Source organism: Acyrthosiphon pisum, chromosome X, assembly GCF_005508785.2.
Source record: "Acyrthosiphon pisum isolate AL4f chromosome X, pea_aphid_22Mar2018_4r6ur, whole genome shotgun sequence".
Taxonomy (NCBI): domain Eukaryota; kingdom Metazoa; phylum Arthropoda; class Insecta; order Hemiptera; family Aphididae; genus Acyrthosiphon; species Acyrthosiphon pisum.
The window spans coordinates 68,721,396-68,731,660 of NC_042493.1; positions in this window are offsets into that span (position 1 = coordinate 68,721,396).

The following is a 10,265-nucleotide window of genomic DNA, read 5'->3' on the forward strand; positions in this document are numbered from 1 at the left end:
GATTCGAACCGGTGACAGTACGCGTCGGAACTGACGCCGTAGGCAGCTCGGCCACTCTATCCCCTGACTTAATTATTATTACACACCAAAAACTGCATCCTCGAGGAGAATAAGTTTACTTACCGTGTTACTGATAAACATATAAATAATTACTAATAGCAATTTAAATATATGTAGGCAATGCAATTGCTTATCAGCTGTGCAATAACAGACGGTGGAAGATGGAAGATTACCTATACTTCAAGTAACCGTAAAACTAAAAACTTAAAGTGGGTATGTATTTAAATGTTGTTACTTTTAAATTTACTAGTATATCATTATGTTAATTCATTAAAATTTTAAAACTCATAAAATTAAATTTGAATTTCTGAACATGAATGTATGGCGTTTAGCTGTTGTAAGACAAACACAATATCTTATGCCTGTGTGGTGTGTAATGTCATTTTAAATGATAAATAATAGTTCCAAAATAAAATAAATAGTTTTCTGTGATTTCATATTTATTTCTGAACTTCAAGTCAATTTATTTTTTTAAATCCGTAGTCAGATATACCGAACTAAGGTACCTAATTTGTAGTTTATTATTTTACAATAAATCAAAAGCATACATTAAGTATACAGTTCACCAATTGTAAAAGTCATAGAATAATTAATGTATCGGTTTGGTTAGTTTTAGTATTAAGTAGTGGGTAAAAGCGTATAGCGCAAACATAAATATGGTTATAAAAAGGAATATTTTATTTTATTTATTTATTTGTTGTACCTAATTGGTTACAATTTATATTACTATTATGATTAGTAGAAATATTCATATTGCATTCTTTTGGTTGGCATTGATATAGATTACTATTGGTGATCACATAATATTATAATAGAATATTTATAAATTAAAATTAAATGCTGTTTTTAATGTTTGTTGGTAATTAAATATAATTTGAATTCTCTCTATCATGCTATTATAATATAAAAAAGAAAAATCGATAGAAGCACATTTTATAGATTCTTTGCGTTCCTACGTAAATGATTTTTTGCCTTTGTGATATGCATTGACGTTACGAAAGGGTGGTTTTTATTGTGTATCTAAAGGTACTTTCTATAGCAGAAAAATGCATCAATCTTCAATATAAGGGTGGTCTTGGTAACATTGAATCTAGTTGGAAATTTGACTAGAGGGGGACGGTAAAGTTCAAATTGTTTCGAAGAAGTTTTAAAAAAAGGATTATTTTATTGACAATTCGTCAAGATGACGTATTCACTCTGGATTAGTCTCCTGCCAGATCAGACCAATTTAAAAATAAATCGCATACACGTAATATGTTTTGTATAATTAAAATATGGATATTGCACAAATTAGTCGCACAAATATACTCGATAAAATGTCCTTAAAAACTATTTTCGATACGAATGAAATTGTTTATCACATAATATTCAAATCATTCATGTCCACTACCTAGGTGTAGGTATACTAATTCAGTTATCAACTCAACCACGTGCCATGGTACGCTCGTAACCAATTATTCCAACAGCACAGCGACATGCTTTACTTTATATAAGCTTTGGCTTCAATGGGCATTATTAAGAATTAATCTGTGTAAATTATTGTTATTTTTATTATAATTATTATATAACAAGACGATGAATTTAGTCTAATGGTGGCTTAATATTAGTCAAAATAAAATAACAGTTTTAATACTTTTCCTCTGGTATTGGACAGTTAGTGATGGGAACGTTAAAACAATTTAATAATGAATACCATATATTTCCTAGTAAATATTTCATGGAATTACACCCACTTTTTCTTAAATATAAATATTAACTCGGTAACCATCTACCAGTTGAACTCCAAAACATACAGTTTACATCAAACTACAAAATAAAATAAAAAAAGCGGACAAGTGGATGTCGCTCTGCTGTACAGTAGGTTACAAGTAGGTTAATGTATGATGGATTGTATTAAACTTGAATTCAATGATATAATATCATTGTATAAGAAAAACGATTCTGAGAGGCGATAAAGTCTTGTTTTTTTATATTATTATTATTTTATAAGCTTGTAAGTTGAATTGATATTATAATATAATATTTTTTTATTCAATTTTCTAAAAAAATGAGGTACTATATGTTGAAATTGAAGCATTCCTTCAGATAGAAATTTAGTATACAGGATAAAAAAAAAATAAATAAAAAATAATAAACGCCATTGTAAAACCACTAGCATCCTCGCTCCGCTCAGAATCTAAAAGTACGCTCGTTAATTGTAAGATAAACTACAAAATGTACCAATAAAGAACCTACCTAAACAAATTGTTTCCTATCACTTCAAAATCTTACATATCTTAAGTCATTAGTCATTAGTCATTACTCATTACTATTGTTTATGCATTTAGAAAACATATAACACCTATCTATATAATATGATCTGTTATAACTTACAATACCATTGATATAACAAAAAAGAGATTGCTCACTAATCGTGATTATCTGTTGCACTAAATTTTAGTTTATTCGTTGACAATAAACATAAAATTGGGCTTATTTTGTCGTCAAAGGTATCGAAATGGGGAGCTATAGCAACAAGACAGAACATGGTGAACTATTGCCAGTGAACAGGTGATATTGTGATTGCTAACATATTATTATTATACATGATACATACTAAAATCTGTACTAATCTTTACGAAACAATTTTTTTTCTTACTAACGAAACTTACTGACAGCGAAACAATTTGTAAGACTTTTTAAATTTGAATGGCCCCGCAATAATATCACGTGTTATAATTTTCAACAAAATACAATGTGTTATTCAATTACGGTTTGTGTTCATACACGTATATAAAAAAACTGGTGAAACTACTATTCTGAAGCAACATGTGCCTATAACTATATGAAATATGCTAAAACTTTTTTTTTTACCTCGATTCAATATTTCCATAAACCGATAATAATTGACAGCAAGCAGGATTTGGCCCAATGCCCGTTGTCGGCTACAATCTCCCTAAGCTACATAATACGACTTCCTTGTTTACACATTTTAGAGCTTTTCAAGACGTCAAGTCGAATTACGTGTGCGTATGTATTTTACATTTTAAGCAGAAGGAGGGCATTATTGGTTTTAAGATACCTACTAAGAATGTTAAGCTTCATCTCATTATTATTTAAATATAACACGGTTAACTCAATACCTACGCAGTATTACAGGTCAAAATGTACCATTTTCATTTAAATAATGCTGCGTTTGCTCTGCTGGAGATGGCGATGGTTTTTGAATAAATATAGTTGAAGACAATATTTCAACAGTAAATGTAAATGATTGTTTATTTTAATATAACAAAAGCTCAAATAATGTTTTGTACAAGTCGTGTGTCGTATGTGTGAGTGGCGCTTGAAGGTGCTCAGAAAGGCTGTGTAAGTACGCCAGCTGTGGCAGATGTAATGGACTCCGTTCTATCGTCTTATAGACCAGAGCTTGTGGACATTGACCTATGCCTTATGTTCTTGAAAGTTGTCATTTTCGTAAAATGTGAACGGCTGGACTGTGTAGGAATCGCAAAAAACTTAGGTATACGATTTCCTATTACAGTGTAATATTTAGTGACTTTGATATGACCTTACCGGCTAAAATAGCTTGTAAGCAATCAGTTTCTCAGTAATATGTATCTAACTGCTAATTTTATTGTCTATTAATATTATGGAACCATGTAATAATTTATAACGAAATAATAATATGACCAAAATAGCGTTTATTTATTTCGGCAATTATTTCAGAAATATTGATCATATCTCACTTATAATAATAATAATAACAGATAAAGACTCTTTTGTACCCCCTAGTTGTGCCAATGCATTGCCCCCCTGACAACAGCACTTGGTCAAAAATAATAAAATAACCATATTTTGATAATAATGGTAATGTCATATTATATACTGATTAATGATTTCATTTCATTTCATATCCCTTTAGTGTTTATAAATGTCTACTTTGGTACCCACTTATAAATTTCTTAAATTCTTCAATAAATTTAAAGTCTCTAAAATATAACGTAATCCATACTATCCATATGTTATTTTTTTTATTAATATTATTATTATTTATTTTTTTATTACATAATGTGTATAACTTAATCTGTTTAATCTTATAAATAACATAATTAAAAATGCATTTTGTTAAAATTACTTTGTCAAATGGATCATGACAATCCGTGATCTACCTTGCATACTAAACTATGTGTCTCTAGTAAGTTTAACATCGTGTCATTTGTATTCATTGTTCCTATATAACCAATTTAAGAAAACATATTATTCCCCTTAACCGTAATCCCTTAATTATTGCCATGTCCATAGCTCCATTCCAGAATATTATTATAGACTTCTTAGTGCAATCTGTATGTGAAAATAACGTTGAAGATAACTCGTTGAAAGAATTGTTGTCCCCTGAAAATCCACACTTCGGTATAATCGCCCGAGCAATGCGGTGTCATCAACTCTGACTTGTTCTGATGTGTACCTCCAGTTTAATTAGTTTGTTCTTTTCCAAGCTGTTGGAAATGGAACCAGACGGAGGAACACTAATAATATGTCTGATTGGCTTATCATAGTGGATTCAAGTATTCAACGATGAAAAAACGGACCTGTGAGTTATAATCGTAAAATGTATTCCATTAAATGACCGGAAAAATAGCTAAAGAGAAGGGAAATAGTATAGGAAAATCAATTCTTACAATATGAAATTCACTAACTATTAGTTTTTAATGTAATTGGTAACTCCACTTACCTAATGGTTAGGTTACGTCCACATGGATACCCCCCCCCCCCCCAAAGAGAATGCAGTTTCCTGTCAAAGTATGTTTTGCTATGACAGTAAATAAATCACAAGGTCAAACCCAGGGGTTAAATTGGGAAAAATTTCCAGAGGGGACTAATGTCTCCATATAGTTTTAAGCGTTCCATATATAATTTTATGTATAATGTCTAATGTATAAAATCCTAATTTGTTAAAGGGGACGCTTTTTAACCACCGTCAGAGTTAGGGGTACCGAGTCCCCCTGCGTCCCCCCTCACTTTAACCCCTGGTCAAACCTTGATATTTGCATAGATCGATATAAGAAAAGATTGTTTTTCACTTGGACAATTTTATGTGGCATGCTCAAAAGTCAGTACGCCAACAAGTTTAGTCAGTGACGTAGCCAGGATTATGAAATGGGGGGTGTTTTAAGTATAGATTAAAACCAAGTTTTTACAGTTCTCGTATATAAATAAATTAAGGGTTCAGAACTTGACTTGTATCACTAAAAATTATCGAAATATGCAGTCAAAATGCTTAAAATATGTTTAAATATATATACTATGTAGCAACATTTTTATATTATTTTTAAAAATCATAAAACATATTACAATTTTGGTAGTAAAAAACTAAAAAATGAGTTGGTATATAAACCCGATAAATAAATAAATAAATAACAACTTAATTTTTAAAAATACTGGCATACAATTCTAGGTTAATAAATAAGTAATAACCAATGACGTGATATGCGAACACGTATTGATGTTCATTCATTTATTCGTACAATCTACAATCTAGATGTCAATTATAGTTTAAACACAGTTTTGTCACAAAGAGACTTATGAAATCTTACATATGCGAACATAGGGCTAACTGTAGCCAAGCTCCACCAGCAACTTTAACAGCTCTCCACCCCTCCCAAACATTTACTTAATTTTTTTAAGCTTATTCAATTTTATAATAGTATGGTATTGGCTTCGGCCTCCCCAAATTTCAAAATTATCGTCCATTTTACCTAACCAAACATAATATTTTTCAATGTTACATATCCAAATATCATTTTTCCTGACAATTGTATGTACATTTAAGTTAAAAAGTACACAAATATGCAAATTCAAACTTTGTGTTTAATTTCGCCATTTCATAAGACAAATTTATAACTTGCAAGCAGTCCCAAACCCTATAAACAATATATTTATTAGGAGGGAAAATGTCAAGAGGGGGGTCAAACACCCAAAACCCCCCCTGGCTACGTCACTGAGCTTAGTTATTTTGGCACCCTGCACAGGAATTACATCAAATGTAGTTTATAGAGAAGTTTTATAATAAAATTGTTGTCATAAATTAATAATAAACTAATAACCAATTAATATATATGAAATATTTTTCAAATAATCTTATTAAAATTTTTTTTTTAATAGACAATATTTAATCTTGCCAGATAACAACAATACATAAACCCAGCAACGCCAGGTAATTCAGCTAGTAATATATAATATAATATGATAATAAATAATTTGAAAATAATAATAAAGTACAATACGTTTAACCAAATACTAAATTCGACAATGCGGGAAACTCGTCAAATTTTTCGGAGACACTGTCTGCGGTGATCAATTTACTAGTAACCAATTCAGTAATGAAATATGCTATATTTTAAGAGATTTTGTATAGGCAGTCCCTAGTGATCGCTATGTCACCAGCCATTAACATTAAGTTACCAGAATTGTCGTATTATATAGATAGTATTTGATTGATGCTGATTTTCTGGTTACCTTTAATTTTTATAGCCCTTATAGTCCTCACATGTCATGTATAAGTAATAGAAAATTAGTGTCCGCGGTAGGATTCCGTTAAAAATGACAAATATATTATAATTTATAAACATTGGTGAACGATATAATATTTTATCGCGTTGGACATTCTTGTTTGTCGTTTGGCATAATATTATTACGTTACGACTCATCATTATCATAGTATTTAGTAATTAATATATTGACGAATGCATAGTTAATCTTCTTGTCGACGATGGCGGACGACAGTATTGCGAGTATTGTATAGTATAATGTATGACCTAAAATACACTTGGGAGGCGGCGGAAAGGCAGAGAAGCCTCGGGACTTTTCGACATCTAATGACCCGACTTTGTCGATGGTACATATTATTATTTATTATTACCTATCAAACGATGGTGATATATATACGTAGGTACAGAGAGATCGAAATAAGATGGTTTATTATCGAAAACAACTGTTGCTGGCGCGGCAACAGTTTCGATACGTACCCACACACACACACACACACACACACACACACACACACACACACACACACGAACATTAGCCCTCGAGCGAAGACGTTTTTCCACCCGACAGCCGGGGCGAAATAATTACGCCGGTTTTCGAGAGTCGAGCGAGCGTTAATTAAAAGACGCTGTCTCGCGCCGCGAAGGGTACGCCGCAGTCTCTCTGTTTCGGTCGAAATAAATAATCAAAGTGAATGGGTTACGCGCGCGCGCACACACAGACACACAACCCCTTTAAGACTCGGCCTATTTTCATTACGACCAGAGACCGCGTATACTGTACTTATATATATGTATTATTGTGTGTACTACTATAACACACAGCATAGCATTATGCCCGCATTTGAATTATTAAAAATAATCGCGAATGTATATATTATACCGAGTGGACGGACCCATAGTAGTTGTGTGTCGGAGCACCTGTGCCGTTTCTTATTCCTCTATGCGAAGCGACGGCGCTGCACCGCGGCCTGGCGTATTCCTTTTGAGCACAATTTGAATGCCATCCCCACCCACACAGCCCACCCGTCAACCCAGCCTCACCGTATAGTCGTAGGTATCGTAGTCGTATTATAACACATTACGTTGTATTATTAATTATTATTATCGCGATACGCCATCGGTCCGTAATTCTCCGCTAAAACCGCTCCATTGATATTATAATATATACAATAGGCGCGTACACCAACGGATGCATTATTAAACAAACGATGTGTATAATACCATATTACCATACGTATATTATAGTACCGGCGAGAACGACCTATAATGTCCAACAAGACCGCCGGACCTCAGAGACATCCCCGACGCGTGATATGCCACAATTTTCTTTCCGTGGTCGGTGGCTTAAAGCAAATTGGGTAAGCAAATAGGTAGGTATAAAATTTTTTTTAGAAAGTAAAATCAAATTTCTGTATACATACTATAAGCTGGATAATGTTACGAGCTACGAATTCTACGAACGAAAGTATAATATACTTTTATTTACGTTGACATCATGCGTGATTAGAAGTCTCAACTTTACACAATAAAATTATATACCTACCTATCTAAGCTGTAATCCAACTTCCAACTACCATAAAAACGGTTAAATAAATCACTAGTTTCGTATAAAGCTATGCTATTGAGGGGGATTAAGTATTGAGTTCGATTAATATATTTTCTGATGGCTAGTGGTCGAAGGAAGATCTAGATCTAGACTATGTGTTTTGGGGAGAGTTTTCTTCCCCTAGTCCCCTTAACATCATCACTGTCTCGATTCAGGGGTATACGTCACTTTTAAATTGGTTCTCGAACAATATATGGTAATGAATATAATATAATAAAAAAGAGGTGACGATTACGTTCATGGCACGCCTTTGGACGTAGTGAATGGTTTATGTCAGTAGCTACTTTTAACTTCTAGGCCTATATTAAGGGAAAACTATGTATCCAATGATGAAATTGGTAGGCCGTGATTAGAATTTATAAACACTCTGAAATTTTTTACAGATTTTTGAAAAAAATTATTATTTATAGGTAGCTTACAATGTTTATGATGGAGCATGTTCACTATGTACCCCCTCCACTAAACACCGTGCCTGGGTATGTGTTAGAGTCAATATGTTTACGCAACTGTAATAATTATGATGAACATACGTAGATTGATAGGTAGATCAATTCTACGTAGATCTTAATATATCATGCTGCTTTTAATAACTAAAAAATAATTGGTTATATGTTTTTGGTACCTATAGCTAGAGATATAAAAAAGTTCTATATAATATTAATAAATTGATCTTTCTATCAGTAAAATTATTTGATTTTGACTAGACTGTTTTTTGCACGGCCCAAAATTGCACGAAATTTGGTGTAAAATAATATTTTTGATTGATTAAATTCAATATACGCCAAAACCAAAGAAAAGCGGAGTGCGGACGAGATACAGAAATAAAACTTTACATGTTTTTCAGGAATCAATCGGCGGTGCCGTAACCGTGTTTGTAGTATGCACGTATCCGTATATAAGTGTGTCTGGAAAAATCAAATCTACACATACAATAACGCGAAACGGATGGGAGTATGATACATTCGAAGCACAACTGCCACCGTCGGAGATGATTTCATTTCTTTTTTCTCGTCTGTCGCGCCTAATAAACTATTCATGGAACGTTTTTGGACTTTGCAGGCGTATAGGGGTTACATGCGAGCGCGGCATAGCATATGGTACATGCTACACGTGGACTTAACGTCTTTACTCATCAGGAATTCACCGTGAAGTAAAATCGTTCTGTGCAGGGCAAGATTAAGTGCCCGAAACATAAGTACAAATAGTTTATGATAAAAGAAATACAGTTTTAAAAACAGAATGATAATATTATTGCGATGCGTATGGGAAATTTTAATAACGACGTTTCGACTACTTATTACCGTACACTGCTTATCCAACTGTATCTATACAATTGGTGTACTGGTGATAAACCGATTATTATTTTTTTTTAACATTTATTTATCAAAACACATTATTGACAATTTGTAGCCGTTAGTAAACTATATTAACATTATTTATAGGTAGTGGTTGTTTTCAATATTTTTTAAATTGTACAGCTTTGCATATTTGTGGACCACTATATTTTTTACTATTCATAGAAACTGCAGGTAGTTAATAGGTAGGTACTCAATAGAGTTGTGAACATTTGTTACTTTTATTTGTATTTAATTATTAACGACATTTTAATATTATAATAATAAAAAGTTTATGTCTACATTTGTTTTGTGCTATCAAATCTGGGGTGCCCTCCAGCTTAGCACCCACCACCTCCCTGCTACCATTCAATCCTCCCTACGGGCACCTATGCGTTAAGTATATTATACTGCATTATATTTGGGTTTAGTAAAATATTGAACACAATTGACTATAAAAAGAAACTAGAAGAATAATATGTTTAACTTTGATAAAGTTGTCTTAATATTAAAATATTGACCTAAAAAATGCATTCATTAATGTATACTTTGATATATAGTATTGAGTATTGACCTCCGTATTTCATTAAGAGGACGCTACCCATACATTTGTTGTCTCCGTCTTACACACGCACGACATGGAAAATTGTCGTTCACAAGTTTCAATAGTGTGCTGTTAGTTTTGATACTAGAGTGAATTGACCTATTTTAAAACTTTTAGGTAAGAACATTATCTGT